The 19,092-nt window shown below is 35.1% G+C and overlaps 1 pseudogene; it reads left to right on the top strand.

Annotated features, from left to right (window-relative positions):
* LOC116081032 overlaps positions 1-19,092 on the top strand; it is a 116,402-nt pseudogene that overhangs the window by 31,943 nt on the left and 65,367 nt on the right.

The following is a 19,092-nucleotide window of genomic DNA, read 5'->3' as shown; positions in this document are numbered from 1 at the left end:
GTCACACATTGTTCAAAGTGAAATGCTTCGTGAGCCTTTTCAGTTCATCATTTCACCAGCACATGAACAGTTCTATTCTTCTGTTCCATTAGCAAGAGAAGATTCTGGAAGATGAAGTTCCTTCTCCTTGCGCTAGTATGTTTGGTGTCTGCTACTGAGGAACCCTTACTGGTAAATGAATGGGCTCTCAGGGATTTCTGCAGAAAAAATGTTGTCTGTGGTGAATTTATCACAGTTTGACCTGACAATCAGTGTGATTCCATGAATATATTGGTTCCTATTTGGTTTTTGTACTTGGAATATGTCACATGACTTAAAACATTATTTGTTTTAGTTTAAGGTATAATTACCTCATGTGAGGTAATTATATTATTCTCATATTATATAATTTTATTTTACCTGCGTAAAGTACAAAAATTAACCTCATATTAATGGCATTCCTTGAAATTATTATATTATTAACATTATTTTCATATTGGAAAGTCAATATAAAATTGCATTAAATGTTTCACCTTTCTACAGGAATTCAGGGATGATTTCTTTTTTTTTTATTTTTTTTTATTTTTTTTATTTTTTTTGGTTTTTCAAGGCAGGGTTTTTTCTGGTCTTTTGAACAGGGTTTTTCTGTATAGCCTTGGTTGTCCTAGAACTCACTCTGTAGACTACCCTGGCCTGTCACTCAGAAATCTGCATGCTTCTGCCTCCCAAGTGCTGGCATTAAGGCATGAGCCACCACTGCCTTACTCTAAGGATGACTATTAACTAATATAATAGAGACATAAACAATTTAATATCAATAGGGTAAACATATTGTATATCATATATTTGAAGAACAGATTTCCCTCCTTTAGAGTCACTGTACCATGGTCAATATATGAGATAATATTAATATTAATTTTAATCCAGTAATATCTCCAAAACTGGGACCTAGTTTTGGAAGTTTCATATTCCATGTTTGTGTGAGTGTTTGTATGTGTGGGTATATTCCTTTGACTACAGATTTTGAATGGAATGCTGCAGGAAAAACATAGAAATCAGGGATAAAGCCACACAAAGTATACAATTTTAACTCTTTCCTTCACTGATCTGAGTATTTGTTTTTAGTATAAAATGAAGTTTATTTTAGGGCATGAGAAGGAGGGTTGAGAAGGGGCTAGAGGCAGAAAAAGAGAAGGAACAGAGAAGGGAAGAGAGAAGGGGCCTAGAAAAAGAAAAGAGGCTGGCTAGGAACATATGTGTGTGGGGTTGGATAAAAAGAGGGAGAGGGTTCAGAAAGAGAGAGGAAAAATGTCAGAAAGTCATTTGAGTGATTTTAAGAGAAAAATTAGTCCTACTGTCTTACCATATAAAGACTTTTGACATCAAAATATGACTGATTCTTTTTATTTATTTTGAATGCATTTGGTGTGTGGATTTCTATTACATATATTTTTAAATTTTATTTTTACTTATATGAGTACACTGTAGCTATCTTCAGACAAAACAGAAGAGGTCATCAGATACTAATATAGATGGTTGTGAGTCGCCATGTGGTTGCTTGGAATTGAACACAGGACCTCTGGAAGACTAGTCAGTGCTCTTACCTGATGAGACATATATCCAGCCCTTTATTACATATTTTAAGATTACTTTTTTATGTTAATGTAGATCCTATCAAGAAACTATAATCTATTTTTCACATTTTATTCTTAATTATATCTTTCATGATATAAAATTATTATCATGTATATATGTACATATTGTTTTCAAATAAGATATTAGGTAATTATCAGGTATATGTAGGAATGTACAAAAGTGCAGTTAGCACATTATATATACAATTTTTCAATCACAATATTAAATACATTCTATTTATTTACTTGAACATCTATAAGTTACTTTTCTAACTATTAATTTATCTTGGATTTTCAGTAAATTTAATTTATCATTTTAGATGTGTGGGTGTTGGGGTACATGGTGCATTTTGAGAATGAAGTACCCACAAACACCATAAGGTATTGCTCAGAAGTGAAGTTAAATGAGTTTAGGCACAAAAATGTGGCTGCTATTCCTCAAATGGGTATGGTCTGACATAAGAATTTAATTCATATCATTTTTTAGTTTTCAGAGAAATTAAATACTATCTACCTAGCAGCCAAATATGTGAGTATAACGGCAGAAAATAGTCAAGTGCGGATACTGATGCGTGAAGTTAAGTATTTTAACCAATATGGATTAATGAGCATGACATTTTATGTCAGGTAAGAAATGATATTTGGATAGAAGAAAAAATTTCAAAATGAGAATCAAGGTATTACAAAATATTTGTGGAAATAAAGTGATTGGGATTTAATAGTAATTTAAGGAAAGCTGAAGTTGGCAATGATTGCATCTAAAATATATTAAACTTGACTGTTCACATCTTGATATTTTAACCTTTCTTTCTATTAGAATAGTCAAAATTCCAAAACAGTAAAAACAAATACATCATGTTATGAGACCTGTTTGCTAAAAGTAAAATATTAATAAATGTGAACATGAGTAAAGGAAAATTCTATAAAAATATGATAAATCAGTTTTTACTACTTCATTCTGAAATATGTTCCTCATCTTGCAAGCCATCCTGATAACTGGATACCTACCATTGCGTTAATGAGGTCACTTGCTTCACTTTGGTGACTTGGGAAAACTTGTCAATTTAGGGTCTGAGCTCCATTCCTATCCACAAGTCTTGGTACACACTGAAAGTCAATCCATTCTCTACAGGAATCATAGACTGCAGAAATGATTGATGAAGATATTTAGAAACCAATGTATAGCATCCTAGAAGAGAGGATCAAGAGCAGGAATGTGCCTCACTTTCAGCAAGAGGTATTTTCTTGGGGAACAAACAGGTTTGATAATAAATGTGAAATAAGGAGTGGTTCCTGTGTAATATAAACTTTTTAGGAAAAATGGGAAGTGCCAATTACACAGAATTTGGGCTGATAAACTTCTAAATGATTTTTGCTCAATGCCCTGTAAGTATCAACTGGTTCATGATTGATTGCATTATTTACAAGTTCTCTTAGTGATATGATCTTTATCAAAAGTGTCTTTAGTGGATAAATGATCAATTGTGTCTCATTTAACAGGGTATGTGTTCCTAAGAAAGTGTCCCAAAAGAAACGGGACTGATTCCATTCCTAGGACCTAGGTGTTTCGTGATGCAGTCATTTTCCAAAAATCTACTTTCATTCAACATATGTGGGAGGCCTATATCAAAGTGAGTAAAATTGCCCTTATCTGTTGTCCAGGAATATTGGAAACAAAAGCACTTATGAATGAATCTTGCTAGGTGGCACAAAACAAACAAAAATCAAATAAGTAACTAAATGAATAAATACAGGTTTTGCTAAACACATGCTAAATGCAGGCATACACATGAGTTTTTAATTTCATGTTAGAAGATAAGAAAAGGATTCTTTGACTCAATCATTTAATATATAAAAATATGTCGTAGTATCTTAGGAAAAATGGAATTATATTGAAAGAATTTTCAATGCTGTTTTAAGCTCAGAATACCTAAAATTCAATTCTCAAACCCCAAGAAACTCAAGAAGGAAGAGCAAAGTGTGGAAACTTTATTCTTTCTTGGGGGAATGTCTTAGTCGGGGATTCTATTCCTGCACAAACATCATAACCAAGAAACAAGTTTGAGAGGAAAGGGTTTATTTGGCTTACTTCCACATGGTTGTTCATCACCAAAGGAAGGCAGGACTGGAACTCAAGCAGGCTAGGAAGCAGGAGGTGATGCAGAGGCCATGGAGGAATGTTCCTTACTGGCTTGCTTCTCCTGGCTTGCTCAACCTGCTCTCTTATAGAACCCAAGACTTCCAGCCCAGGGATGGCACCACCCACAAGGGGCCCTACTCCCTTGATCACTAATTGAGAAAATGTCCCACAGCTGGACCTCATGGAGGCACTTCCACAACTGAAGCTCCTTTCTCTGATAATTCCAGCCTATGTCAAGTTGACACGCAAAACTAGCCAGTACAGGGAACAAAATAACCATCGAAAGAGTTGCAGAGACAAACTATGGAGCAGAGAATGAAGGAAAGACAATCCAGAGACTGCTCTGCTTGGGAAACTTTCCCATATTCAGTAATCAAACCCAAACATTATTGTGGATGCCAGTAAGTGCTGGCTGACAGCAGCCTGATATAGCTGTCTTCTGAGAGGGTCTGCAGTGCCCGACTAATACAGAAGTAGAGGCTCACAGTGAATCTACTCTTTGTATTTTTTTTCTAGAGCAATCTGTAATTCCCAGTGTGGAGAATTTTTTGTGTACCTTAACATTTTTTCTTAAATAACTTTGTCAGTATCAGCCAAAAATATGTCATTCACATGATAATAATTGATTGAGGGAATTGCTTTAAAAATATTTTTAATGATTGTTGCACAATACTGACATAATATTGGGTGATTTAGTATTCTCTGTGGAAGTACCTCCCAGTGGTATCTCTTTAGTGGATGACTATTATTCAAAGTAAGTACTGAGAAAGCAAAACTTTCCATATAATTTTCATTGAAGTGTATTGTTACAAAGCAATCTTTCCTCCTGAGAGGCTCTGGCAGTGCTCAACTAATACAGAAGTAGAAGTTCACAGCCATCCATTAGACTGAGCACAGGGTTCCCAGTGAGGGAGCTAGAGAATAAACCCAAGGAGCTGAAGGGTTTGCAGCCCCTTAGGAAGAACAACAATATGAACTAACTAGTACCCTTAGAGATCCCAGGGACTAAACCACTAACCAAAGAGTACAAATGGTGGGACCAATGGCTTCAGCAGCATATGTATAGCAGAAAATGGCCTAGTTGGTCATCAGTAGGAGGAGAGGCTCTTGGTCCTGTGAATGTTCTATGCCATAATGTAGGGGAATGCCAGGGCCAGGATGCAGGAGAGAGTGGGTTGGTGAGCAGGGGGATAGAACAGGTATTTTTTTTTTGGAGGGGAAATCAGGAAAGGAGATATCATTTGAATTGTAAATAAAGAAAATACCTAATAAAAAAGTAAATAAAGCTATGTTGCAGTATCTTAATAATAATGGGATTATTTTGAAAGAATTTTCAACGCTGTCTTAAGCAAATATAATTTTAAAAAGATATGAGACACATCTAAGTTATATTATATGAACTGAAAGAGATATATTTATGAATAAATATTTGATATTTCATAATTACTATTTTATATAAAAGTATTTTATACTTGATTTGTATAATATAAAATAACTATTATATTATAAATATAAGCATATAATGATAATCAATGAATAAAGATTCCATGAACTTGAATGAGAGTGTGGATGAGCACACACCCATATTTTTAGGGGGGAAAGAATATTCACAATGTTCTATTTATAAAAAAATCTCAAACCTAAGCATTAAGTAATTCATAAATAGGAATCTCTATTTAATGAACTTATAAATAAAAATTTATTTATTCCAGTCCCAAATGCATTTTTTATTGAGATATATTTTACTTCTAACACCACTATCCTATTTGTAACTGAATTTATTAATGATCTGAATTACAATGTGAATCTATCAGGAGCACTGGGTATGTAAATCTTTTATGGGAGAAAACATTTTTATCTTTTTGTAAATTACAGCATAATTGTGTCCCCTTCATTTTGTTTCATGAGACAGTGGTGCAGGAATGTGTTTACTATTTCAAGTCTAATCATGATTATGTGAAATTCAAGTTGAATTATGTGGGATAATTTGAATACTATAACAATAATTTTAATATTCCTGATTTTAAATCAATGACTTAGATATGATTAGATGGAGAGTTATTCATTTATCCCAATTAAGAATGTCTGATATGATTTCAGAATGTTTCCCTGCCTGGAATCACCTTTATGGTAGGGAGGATGGGGTGGTGTAGCAGGATTTATCAATCGTTAAGAAGATTTGATGAACTTAGACTATGAAGTGTGGCTATAGGGATTTTCTCTTCTGACTTTTCTTCCATGTACTGCAGCAACTGGAGCAAATATCACTGAAGAAATGCATAAAGAATACATGAAGCTGACTCAGGAACTCAGAATTCCTACGAAAAATATTGAAAATGTCTATGAAACAGGTAAGTTGCTTCCTGGAAAATTAAAGTAATTATAACTTGAAATTACAGCAAATGATAAAGATTCTTGTTTTCCATCCCAGTAGTATAAAAATTTTACATGAAAAAAAAAGACATAAATCCAATAGTAATTTAAACTGTCTCCCAGACAAGCAGTGGTTATAGGGCTATTTAGAGAAACCCTGCCTTGAAAAGAACCAAAATAAATAAATAAATAAATAAATATAAACTGTCTCCCTCTTTGTCTTACCTTACAGATGCATGCCCTAAATTGGAAATTGATTTCATGATCAGAAACTTTGTATTAGTCACTATTCTTTAGTCACTGGAATTAAATAAAGTCTGAGATCGATTCATGATTGTAAACACAAAGTTTTCACAATTGTCACTCAGGAATTTCTGTAATACCTACTGTTATTAAAAATAATTACTGGCTTTATGCAGGCTTAATTACATAGATATCAATATTGCAAAAGATTTTTTATTAAAGAACTCATTGCACAACTTGCAGTGGAATTTATCTGAAGCCAGCATCAAACTCACATTCATTCCCCTATCATGAATCATAATATCTTGTACATTTCAAAATGTGGGAGTTACGATTATATAAAGCCCAAAGGATATCAGGTATTTAAATTGCTTTTCTGTTGTTGTATGGTTTCCTTCAGGAAATTTCTAAAAATATCTTAAAGGGCCATGTTAAAGGCCAGTCTTGTCAGGTTAGGCTAAACTGAGATGAGGGCATAGAGTTGGCAATTTATCACTCAGCAGACTATTGTTTGAGGGAGTAAAGCTGGATTCAGTGGGGCCTTCACTTCCTCTGACCTATAAGAATCTACTGGAACACTTTGGTGGGTGGAGAGAAAGTAAAAAGAAAAAAAAATCAGGGAAAAGAATCAAATACACTTTATGTCTCACTCTGTCTCTGTCTCTGTCTCTGTCTCTCTCTCTCACACACACACACATACACACACAAACACACACACACACACAGTGAATTAAGCATGACATACTCCAAGATATTTTATTTTTTCTCTTACAGTTTAGATATTCCAGCAAATTCTTTCAAGTAGCATAAATATTACAGTGTGAGTAACTTCTATTTTTCTCTTAATGAATGATTATTTTAAAAAGTATATTTTCTAATACCTTTACTTGAAAAATACTTTACATATTATACATGAAGGAGAAAACATAACATTCCAAAGAACTTACACACAATCATAACTAAACAACTTGTTATAGCTTAAGGAGGTATAAGAAAGCCATGTAAATTTCTCAGCCATTTTCTTCTTATTGAAAGGTTAGAATCTGTGGTAAGTAAGAGAGGACCAGTTATTTCATTATTTATCTTGAAAAGTGATCTTATATAAATTTTAAAATAATCACAAATCTAAATTTTATATATGTCTACCAGTCACTTCTACTTTTAATCCTCAAGATGCACATATACTGACCATCAACGTTTTTATTAAATCATATCTAGAAGTTAAGGGTAAAAATAAATACAAGAAATTAATTATGACCTTGATCACCACTCCCACGGTATATAACAGAGAGATCCTAGTTAATTTCACTCAGAGCAACAGGCTTTTTCTTGAAAATCTTCTCCTTGAAAAAAATAAATTTGTCAGTGTCATGTTTATTTTACCACTATTACCTTTTCAAAGTTAGATATTTATTGTTAAAATACTTTCAAAACTGAACTTAAATTTGCAAATCCTTTTGCTGTGCTTGCTTTCACTTTGACCTGCTGATATTATAGAATAACTGACCACCTTGTCCTTTCAGGACAATATCTTTGAGTCATGACCTTACCTTTTTTCTTGTTTACCTCTTTTTCCGTGAGAATTAAAAATCGAACTTCTAAATCCAAGAACTATTTTCTATAATAATGGAGGGACTTTTTCAGTTTAAATATAAGCTTAGAATCTTTTAAACCTACTTTTAATAAGGATCTCAAGTGCTTCAAGCACCCTTCTACCCACCATCCAAAGCTGAGGAAAAAAGGCCGTACAAGTGGATGTGGATCTGTTTAGAAGTAGTTATTTGGAGCAATTCCAAATTCTGTTCTTCAGAATACTATCAGTCTAGTTCAGTAGTGTTGTGATAACCTTACATGAATCAGCAGCTGTGGCTATGTATAGCAGAAATCACCAGTCCTCTGCTGAATCTGCAAAAGTCAGTGACAGAGACCAGGACAAGCTAGGACACTAGAAAATTTCTGCTGAACCTCTTTCAATGAATTAACGATCAGTTAAGATAAAAATGCAAGAACGATGAATCATTGCAAAGCTAGCTATGCAACCTTGCAATCATTGTCTATTGAATCCTATTTACCTTCTCCAAACATCATGTGTCCCACCCTGGGTCTTACCTCAGCAGAACCCATGTGGATCTGTCTTATTAAAATATCACCTGAGTGGACATCACCTGAGATATCCAAAAATTTCTACTCCATACTCCACCTTTTGTTTAAAAATTTTTGTTTGTCCTAACATTAATGATTTACATACAATAAAAATATTATAAAAAACAAAAATTAGAACTTTACATCATATTTTAAACAAACAGCATGTGAGCAATATAGTGTAACAAATGAACTTTACATTTCTTTTAGTATACAATAAAAACAAAACAATACAAAATTCCTATCTCTATAAAATAACTTTAAATGTATTAATTTTATATTAATACACCTTAAAAAGAAAGCTAGACCCCCTGAGTTCTTCACCCAATCCCCCCTTTGATTTTGAAAGGATGCTCCCCCATCCACCCACTTACTCACACCTCACCCAAGCCAGCATCCCCTTTCCATGGGGCCTCAATTTCTAGAGGATTAAGTGCATCCTCTCCAACTGAGGCCAGACAAGGCAGTCCATATGTGCTGTTTGGTTGGTGGTTGAGTCTCTGGGAGCTCTGAAGGGTTTTGGTTAATTGATACAATTCTTCTTCCTATGGGTTGCAATCCCCTTCTCCTCCTTCAGCTGCTAACTCTTCCAAAGGAGTCCTAACCTTAGGCCAATGGTGGGCTGTAAGTATTTGCACCTGTCTCAGTCAGCTGCTGGTAAAGCCTCTCAGGGGACACTCATGTGAGTATCTTGCTTAGTTTTTATCCCTGCATTTCTTTTAGACAGGAAACAATTCTGGGTAAAAATTATGAAGATGGGTTAGTAATTCCATCTCACAACTGGCAGACACATATATCTCCTGGACGTGTTCTTTTCAGATTCCATTTATCTAATGTTAGGCTTTTCAGCTGAGTTATCCACATTGAGTCCTAGGAGCCTCTCACATCTCAGGTCTCTGGTAATATGTACAGGTTCTCATTATTCCCATCCCTGGCAGCTACAAATTTTCATTCTTTACCCTGGATCCCTGGCATTCTCTCCTGCCCCCCACCAATACCTTATTCTGTCCCCCTTTGCTCCTCTTCACCTTATTCACACAGGTCCTTTCCTTTCTCTGCCTCTCATGACTAGTTTGTTCTCCTTCAAAATGGGATACAAAATTCATGATTTCCTTATTTTTAATAGCTGATTAGTTTTACATTGTGTAAATGAACTACATTTTATATATCCACTCTTTTGTTGAGGGACATCTGGATTGTTCCAGCTTCTGGCTATTACAAATAAGACTGCTATGAACATAATGGACCATGTGTCCCTGGGGTTATGGTTGAGTATTTTTTAGTTGTCTGCCAAGGAGTGGTGTAGCTAGTTTTTCATGTAGAACTATTTCAAATTTTTGAGGATTTTTCATGTCTATGATACAAAGAATTTGAATATTCCTGTAAGTGCTTAGGAGCCATTCAAGATTCCTCTGTTGAGAATTCCATGTTTAGCTCTGTACCCAATATTTAAATTGAGTTATTTGGTGTTTTGGAGTCTAACTTATTGAGTTATTTGTCTACTCAGTTTATTGGCCCTCTATTGGATGTAGGGCTAGTAATGATCTTTTCCCAAACTTCGGGATGCCAATTTGTCGTATTGTCTCTGTCTTTTACCTTAACAGAGTCTTTTCAGTTTCATAGTCCCATTTGTTAATTGTTGATCTCAGAGGCTGAGCCATTGATACTCAATTCAGGAAAATCCCCCCTGTGTGAATGTGTTCAAGGCCACTTCCCACTTTCTCTTGTATTAGATTTAATGTATCTGGGTTTATTGTGAGTTCCCTGATTCACTTGGACTTGAACTTTGTACAAGGTAATGAATATGGATCAATTTGCATTCTTCTACATGCACACCCCCATTAGACCAGCACCATTTGTTGAAGACACTTTATTTTTTTCCACTAAATTGTTTTGGCTTTTTTGTCAAATATCAAGTTTCTACAGGTGCGTTGTTTTATACTTGGTCTTCAATTCTATCCTATTGATTGACTTGGCTACCTCTGTAACAATACCATGTGGTCTTTATCACTATTGCTCTGTAGTACAGCTTGAGGTCAGGGATAGTAACTCCCCCAGAATTTCCTTTATTGAAGGAAAATAAATGATAGAAAGAGAGAGACTGAGAGAAAAAAGGGAGAAAGAGAGTAAGAGGGAGAGAGAGCTCTGAATCTAGTATCCCATTACTTTTATTCTTGTGTCATCTTTGAGCAATAAAATTAACAAAACCACAACCAATCCCACTGAATTTCCAAGATACAGGACCAACAACAAATTACCAATACCCAACACATCCCTCACGAACCTAGGATTTATATACTCCCTAAGAAGGTCCCTGAGTTCCAAATATAACACAACTATAAAAACTATCTGAAGCTGGCAAAATCATGACCCTGCTAGATGATAAGGAAAATGGTAGTCAGTTGTACTGGGAAATTTGAAGGAGCTCCACACCTGCATTAACTGAAAGTACATTCATAAATGTCTATGTGTTTTAAAGAAAGTAAAATCCAAAATTCTTATTACAATGAAGTTGAGTGGAAGATATGAGATATTTGGGAAACAAATTTTGGAATCTGAAAGGAAAATGTGAGGATGGCTATGACCAAAATACACTATATATCAAAATTTTGGAAGCCTAGAAGTGGTGGCACATGCCTTTAATCTCAGCCCTTGGAAGGCAGAGGCAGGTTTATTTCTGAGTTTGAGGCCAGCCTGGTCTACAGAGTTCTAGGACAGCCAGAGCTACACAGAGAAACCCTGTCTTGAAAAACAAAACAAAACAAAGCAAACAAAAAATTTTGAAAATGTATAATACTGCCCCATAAAAGTACATTAAAACCAACAAATTTCCAATTTCCTCAATTTATTGGGATGAGATTTTTCAATCTTGTTCTTTATTATCTCTTGATGTTCACTGGATGTCTTAATTTTCTTATAGTTTCAATCTATTATTATGGTGGCAAAGAGTGTGGCAGCAGGCATGGAGCTTGAGCAGTAGCAGAGAGGTACATCCTGACTCACAGGCCGAGAGAGAGAGACCGATAGAAAATATCAATATGAACCTTACAAGACTCTCAAATCTGGTGATAGGAAACTGATTGGAATAAAACAAGATAGTATACATGAATGTTTAAAAAGTGGGAATCATGGTTATGAGGGCTAATTATATTCCAGTAGGAGAAATTTTTGGTGGAGAAATTAAAATGTGTTTTATTCCTCACATCAAAATGAATATAAATTTGTCTGTTGGGCTTCTTTTTTACCTTGCCCTGTGCTATTGATATATTGTAGAACTATGAAATTACTTTATATGACTGTGAAATAATCTCAATGTGACCTATGTATAGAAGTTTTTATAGTAAACTGGGAATGAAGAGGTACCATGTAGATCTTGGTCATATATGAACCTGAAAATAATACTGGTCAACATTAATGGTTTTGAAATATTCCATTAAGTCTATGTTATTTTGTGGATATTATATCACCAAACCAACTTGCTCTTTTTGTCTGTTTCTAAATGTCAACAATCAGGAACATTTATATTACAATCCTCTGAATTCTAATCTCATTGGTTAAAATGAAACAATGCCAGACACTTACAAATACTACTATCCAATCTGCCAAACTGTTCTTAAAATTAATTTAAAATATCAGTTAGCAGGTTCACTGCACACTGCACAAACTGAAATGTTTTGTGATCCTCTTCAGTTCATCCTTTTACCAGCAGCTGAATGACTATACTCTTAAGCCCTAGAAAAAAGAGAAGATACATAAGATGAAGTTTCTTCTTTTCCTTGATCTAGTATGTTTGGTGTCTGCCAGTGAGAAGCCTTTACTGGTTCAAGAAAGGACTTTCAGGGGGTTATGTAAGAAGAAAGTTAGCTGTGGTGAATTTATTACAGTTTGACCTGACTACTAAGATGATTCTGTGAACATATTGGTTCTTTTTTCTCTTTTGTACTCGAAATAAGTCCCATGTGTTAAAACATTACTTGTACAGAGTGAATTCCAGGACAGCCAGGGCTATACAGAGAAACACTATCTTGAAAAAACAAAAAAACAAAAAAAAAGAAAGAAAGAGAGAAAGAGAGAAGAGAAAAACAAAAAGGGAAGGAAAGAAAGAAAGAAAGGTAGAAAGAAAGAAAGAAAGTAAGAAAGAAAGTTAGAAAGAAAGAAAGAAAGAAAGGTAGAAAGAAAGAAAGAAAGAAAGAAAGAAAGAAAGAAAGAAAGGTAGAAAGAAAGAAAGGTAGAAAGAAAGGAAGAAAGTAGGAAAGAAGGAAAGAAGGAAAGAAAGAAAGACGTTTTGAAAGAGGCTATCAACTAGAGAGTCTCTGGGCTAATGCCCTGAGCAAACCTTGGGCACAAACTCAGCAGCCAGTCCCACAGCACACAGAGGAAGCTCCACTCCCAGGCACTCTAATATACCCAGGATCAGAGGTGAGGAGGACCCAACATCTCTCCCAACACCGGGAGTAACTGGGACCAGCAGGAGCTGGCACACAGGAACTCCACCAGCCCAGTGGTTCAGGTTCCTTCTGGTTTGTCTGGGCCATTCAGTGCCCTGAGCAGACCTTGGTTGCAAGCTCCACAGCCAATCTCAAAACACCCAGAGGAAGCTCCACTCCCGGGTGCTCTAACAAGCCCAGGATCACAGGACCCCAGAATCACAGGATCACAGAGACAGCTTGACTCTGAGGAGTTCTGACACAACCAGGATCATAGGAAGAAAAGACTCCAGTCAGATTTAGCGAGGACAGGTAGCACTAGAGATAACCAAATGACAGGAGGCAAGCATAAGAATATAAGCAGCACAAACCAAGATTACTTGGCATCATCAGAACTCAATACTCCCACCATAACAAGTCCTGGACACACCATCACATTGGAAAAGCAAGATTCAGATATAAAATCACTTCTGATGATGATGATACAGGACTTGAAAGACATAAATAACTCCCTCAAAGAAATACAGGAGAACACAGGTAAACAGCTAGAAGCCCTTCAAGAGGAAACACAAAAGTCCCTTAAAGAACTACAGGAAAACACAATCAAACAGGCAAAGGAAATGAGCAAAATCATCCAGAATCTAAAAATGGAAATAGAAACAATAAGGAAATCAGAAAGAGAGACAACCCTAGAGATAGAAAAACAAGGAAAGAAATCAGGAGTTGTATACAAGAGATACAACTATATAGAAGAGAGAATCTCAGGAGCAGAAGACACCATAGAAAACATTGACACAACAGTGACAGAGAATGCAAAAAACAAAAAGCTCCTAACCAAGAACACCCAGGAAATCCAGGATGAAATGAGAAGACCAAACCTAAGGATAATAGATATGGAAGAGAGTGAAGACTCCCAATGTAATGGGCCAGTAAATATCTTCAACAAAATCATAGAAAAATTCCCTAACCTAAAGAAAGAGATGCCCATGAACATAAAAAAAGCCTACAGAACTCCAAATAGACTGCACCCGAAAAGAAATTCCTCCCATAACATAATAATAAAAACACCAATTGCACTAAACAAAGAAAGGATTTTAAAAGCAGTAAGGGAAAAAGGTCAAGTAACATAAAAAGGCAGGCCTATCAGAATTACACCAGACTATTTATTACTCACCAGAGACTATGAAAGCTAGAAGATCCTGGGCAGATGTCATACAGACCCTACAAGAACACAAATGCCAGCCCAGGCTACTATACCCAGCAAAACTCTCAATTACCATAGATGGAGAAAACAAGATATTCCATGAAAAAACACAATTTACAGAATATCTTTCCACAAATCTAGCCCTACAAAGGATAATAGATGGAAAAAATCAACATAAGGAGTGAAACTACACCCTATAAGAAGCAAGAAAATAATCTTTAAAAAAACCCACACAAACCTAATTCTACCTCTTACAACAAAAACAACAGGAAATAACAGTTACTTTTTCTTAATATCTTAATATTAATATTACCAACATATCCTAACTGATTGAAATCCAAAAATATGAGGAATTACAAATTTGTTGATTGTCATCCAATGGTCTCTCTAATTTGGTAATTGGAGAAATAGGTCCAATATTGTACAATCCATAAAAACTTTCAGCTTGTTTGTGACAGTGTCTTGCTGGGTACAACATAAGGGTCTTGAAATCTTGATTCTCCCCTCTCAGCCTCTCTATTAGTAGTATTGTTTATTTCATGTTTTTACCCTATACTATGGCTTTCAGAACAGCTTACATATTTCAAAAGTATTTATATACCCAAAAGAAATGTAGACAATTAAATTGGGAAGGGGCTTGTAAGAGAACAACAAAGAGTGAGACTGAATGCTTTGCTTGAGTTTGTAACTCTTGTACCAAGTTTGAAGAAGAGGACTATATAAGTTACTCTTTCTCTGAGATGAATGCTTTTCCAAATAATCACAGCCAATAAACCATATTCTTACCCTCACCTAATGTCTGTGCCACCCTCCAAGCAGAACCATTGTTCATTGAAACAGTTGGTGAATGACTTTATGGATAGGCCATCTTAATACACAGCATTTCTTAAATGAATGTAAACTATTCTCTGTGGGCTGAGAATAAAGTCACTCACTCAAGTCAAATAGCTTTGACCATAGCAGGAAGTCTGTATCCAAACATCGTGCCTACAATTCATTCCTAGGCGCAGCAGAACTTTCAACTCTCAACTTAGCTACAATGGAGGTAAAATCCTTTGGTGATGTGAGGGTCATTGAAGTACAGCCTTATTACAATGAAATCCAATGTCTAAAAATTGTTCTTATTTTGGGCTTGTTCCACAGTAAGAGCCTAGATTTTAAGCTCTACTAAATACAAAACAAACAAACAAAAGACTTTATATAATTATGTTCATTTAAGAAAATACTAGTAGTGATGTCTTATTTTGAAATATATAGTTAATATGTTTGGAGTTATTTCAAATTTATATTGAGGAAAACGTATGTATTTTCAGTATTACTGTAGACAAGCATTTACATAAGACTGTTAAACTGAGTATTTTTTATATCAAACAACTTTTATAATTCTCATTTTTATTGTTATAATATTTTATAAATTTTAAAGATTATGACAAAAAAAGATATTGTAGGCATTGATGGGGGTCTCTGGGAGAAGTTGGGGTACAAAGGGAAACAAGAATGTAATTTAATTCTATTTACTTAAAATATGTTTTTAAATGTTAGCAAATTCAGATAAATTGAAACCATGTAACTTTTCTCATTATAATGCAATAAAAGTTAAAAAATAAAATTAAAAAAAAACCTCCAGGCCAAAAAAAAAAAAAAAACATTACTTGTTTTGGATGATGGTTATATTTACCTCATTTAAGCTTCTATTGGCTATTCAGCAACTTGGAGGAATTGTGTTGGAATTTTGATGGGGACTGCATTGAATCTATAGATTGCCTTTGGTAGGATGGCCATTTTCACTATATTAATTCTGCCAATCCATTAGTATAAGTGATCTCTCCATTTTCTGAGATCTTCTTCAATTTCTTTCTTGAGATACTTTATGTTGTTGTCATACAGGTCATTCACTTTTTTGGTTAGAGTTACCTCAAGATATTTTATATTATTTGTGGCTATTGTGAAGGGGGTTGTTTTCCTAATTTCTTCATTGGCCAGTTTATCCTTTGTATAAATGAATGTAGATTTATTTGAGTTAATTTTATATCCTTTCACATTGCTGACGTTGTTTATCAGCTATAGAAGTTCTTTGGTAGGTTTTTCAGGACCAATTATGTATACTTTCATATCAGCTGCAAATGGGGATACCTTTATTTTCTCTTGGCCAATTTGTATCCCCTTGTTCTCTTTTTGTTGTCTTATTGTTCTAGTTAGCACTTTGAGTAACAGACTGAATTCCTAATATAATCAGAACCCTGCATTTTCCTGCATAAAAGAAACACTCCTCTGTGTCAAAGACAGACAATACCTCAAAGTTGATGGATAAAGTTTTTTTCAAGCAAATGGTTCCAAAAACAAACTTGAGTAGCATTTCTAATGTACAATAATATAAAATTTCATTCAAAAGTTATCAAAAATATGATGAAGTGCACTAGAAACACATCAATGGAAAAATCACCAAGATGAACTCTCAATTCTGAACATCAATGCCCCAAATGCAAGAGCTACCATATTTGTAAAAGAAATGTTACTAAAGCTCAAAACACAGATTAAATCTCAGGCAATAATAGTGGGACGCTTAAAAAACCCACTCACATCAATAAATAGATAATGGAAATAAAAATTAAATGGAGATACTAATACTAAAAGAAGTTATGAACCAAATGGATTTAATAGGTATCTATAAAACATTTCACCCTAAAACAAAAAGAATATGACTTCTTAGCACCTTATAGAACTTTCTCCAAAACTAACCATATATTGGCGACAAAACAAGCCTCAACAGATAAAAGAACATTGAATTAATCCCATATATCCTATGAAATTACCACAGAATAACACTGGACTTCAATAACAACACATGGAATAGAGAGCCCACATACACATGGAAGCTGAGAATCTCTCTACTCAATGATTTCTTTGACAGGGAAGAAATAAAGAAAGATATTAAAGACTTTTTAGAATTGAAAAAAAATAGAGGCGCAACATACACAAAATGATGGGACACAATGAAAGCAGTGTTAAGACAAAATTCATAGTACAGAGTACCTTCATAATGAAATTAGAAGGATCCTGTGTGAGATACCAAACAGCATACCTTAAAGTTCTTGAACAAAAAGAAACAAACACACCAAATAGGAATAGAGTACAGGAAATAGCCAAAATCTTGGCTGAAATCAACCAAGTAGAACCAAAGAAGACTATACAATGAATCAATAAAATCAGGAGCTGGTTCTTCAAGAAAATCAACAAGATACATTAACCCTTAGTCAGATCAGAGGGCATAGAGACAGTATCCAGTTTAACAAAATCAGTAATGAAAAGGGGGATATAACAACAGAAACTGAGGAAATTAAAAAAAAAAATTCATCAGATCCTACTACAAACTCTACATTCAACAAAACTGGAAAATCTAGGTAAAATGGAGGATTTTCAAGACATATACCAGAAATGATCTAAACAGTCCAGTAATCAATAATGAAATAGAAGCAGTCATTAAAAGCCTCCAGGTACACAACAACAACAACAACAAGAACAAATGGTTGTAGTGTAAAATTCTCTTTTTTTCATTTTTTAATTAGATATTTTCTTTATTTACATCAAATGTTATCCCCTTCCTTGTTTCCCCTACAAGAACCCCCTATCCCATTCTTCTTCCACATGCTCAACAACCCACCCATTCCCACTTCCCTGTCCTGGTATTTTCCTTCACTGGGGCTTCAAGCCTTGACAGGACCAAGGACCACTCCTCCCATTGATGACTGATAAGGCTCTCCTCCACTACATATGCTGCTGGAGCCATAGGTACCTCCAAGTGTACTCTTTGGTTGGTGGTTTTGTCCCTAGGAGCTCTGGGGATAATGGTCGGTTCATATTGTTGTTCCTTTTATGGTGCTGCAAACCCCTTCAGCTCCTTCAGACCTTTCTCTAGGTCCTTCATTGTGTGTGGAGGACCATGTGCTCAATTCAATGGCTGGCTGAGAGCATTGATTTCTGTATTTGTCAGGCACATGCAGAGCCTCTCAGGAGACAGCTATATCAGGCTCCTGTCAGCAAGCACTTGTTGGCATGCACAAAAGTGTCTGGGTTTGTGTTTATAGCAGCCTTATTTATAATAGCAAGAAGATGGAAAGACCCCAGATGTCCCTCAACAGAGGAACTGATACAAAAAACATGGTACATTTACACAATGGACTACTACTCAGCTACTAAAAACAATGAATTCATGAAATTCTTAGGCGAATGGGTAGAACTAGAGAATATCATCTTGAGTGAGATAATCCAATCACCAAAAAACATACATTGTATACATTCACTAATAAGTGAATGTTAACCCAGATGCTCAGAATAACCAAGATACAATTCACGGATCACATGAAGCTCAAGAAGGAAGAAGACCAAAGTATAGATACTTCACTTCTTCTTAGAAGAGGGAACAAAATACCCATAGGAGGAGATATGGAGACATATTGTAGAATTCTATTAGATCTTCAAAGATCTAATATCAACATGTCTCAAAATATTTCACAAAATAGAAATAGAAGAAACAGTACCTAATAAATTCTATGCAGCCACATTCACACTGATACCTAAGCCACACAAAGACCCACAAAGAAAGAAAACTTGAGACTAGTTTCTCTTATTCTTTTTTTTTTTTCTTGGTTTTTTGAGACAGGGTTTCTCTGTATAGCCCTGGCTGTCCTGGAACTCACTCTGTAGACCAGGCTGGCCTCGAACTCAGAAATCCACCTGCCTCTGCCTCTGCCTCCCAAGTGCTGGGATTAAAGGCGTGCGCCACCACCGCCCGGCTAGTTTCTCTTATTAATATCAATGCAAAACTACGCAATGAAATTCTCCAAAAACAAACCAAAGAGCACACCAAAATGATTATGCATCATGACCAATTAGGCTTCATCCCAAGTTTGTAGAGATGGTTCAATATATGAAAATCCATCAACATAATGC

The sequence above is a fragment of the Mastomys coucha genome, unplaced genomic scaffold (assembly GCF_008632895.1).
Source record: "Mastomys coucha isolate ucsf_1 unplaced genomic scaffold, UCSF_Mcou_1 pScaffold6, whole genome shotgun sequence".
NCBI lineage: Eukaryota > Metazoa > Chordata > Mammalia > Rodentia > Muridae > Mastomys > Mastomys coucha.
The sequence above is the reverse complement of the archived record's forward strand: the minus strand, read 5'-3'. Positions and strand labels throughout refer to the sequence as shown.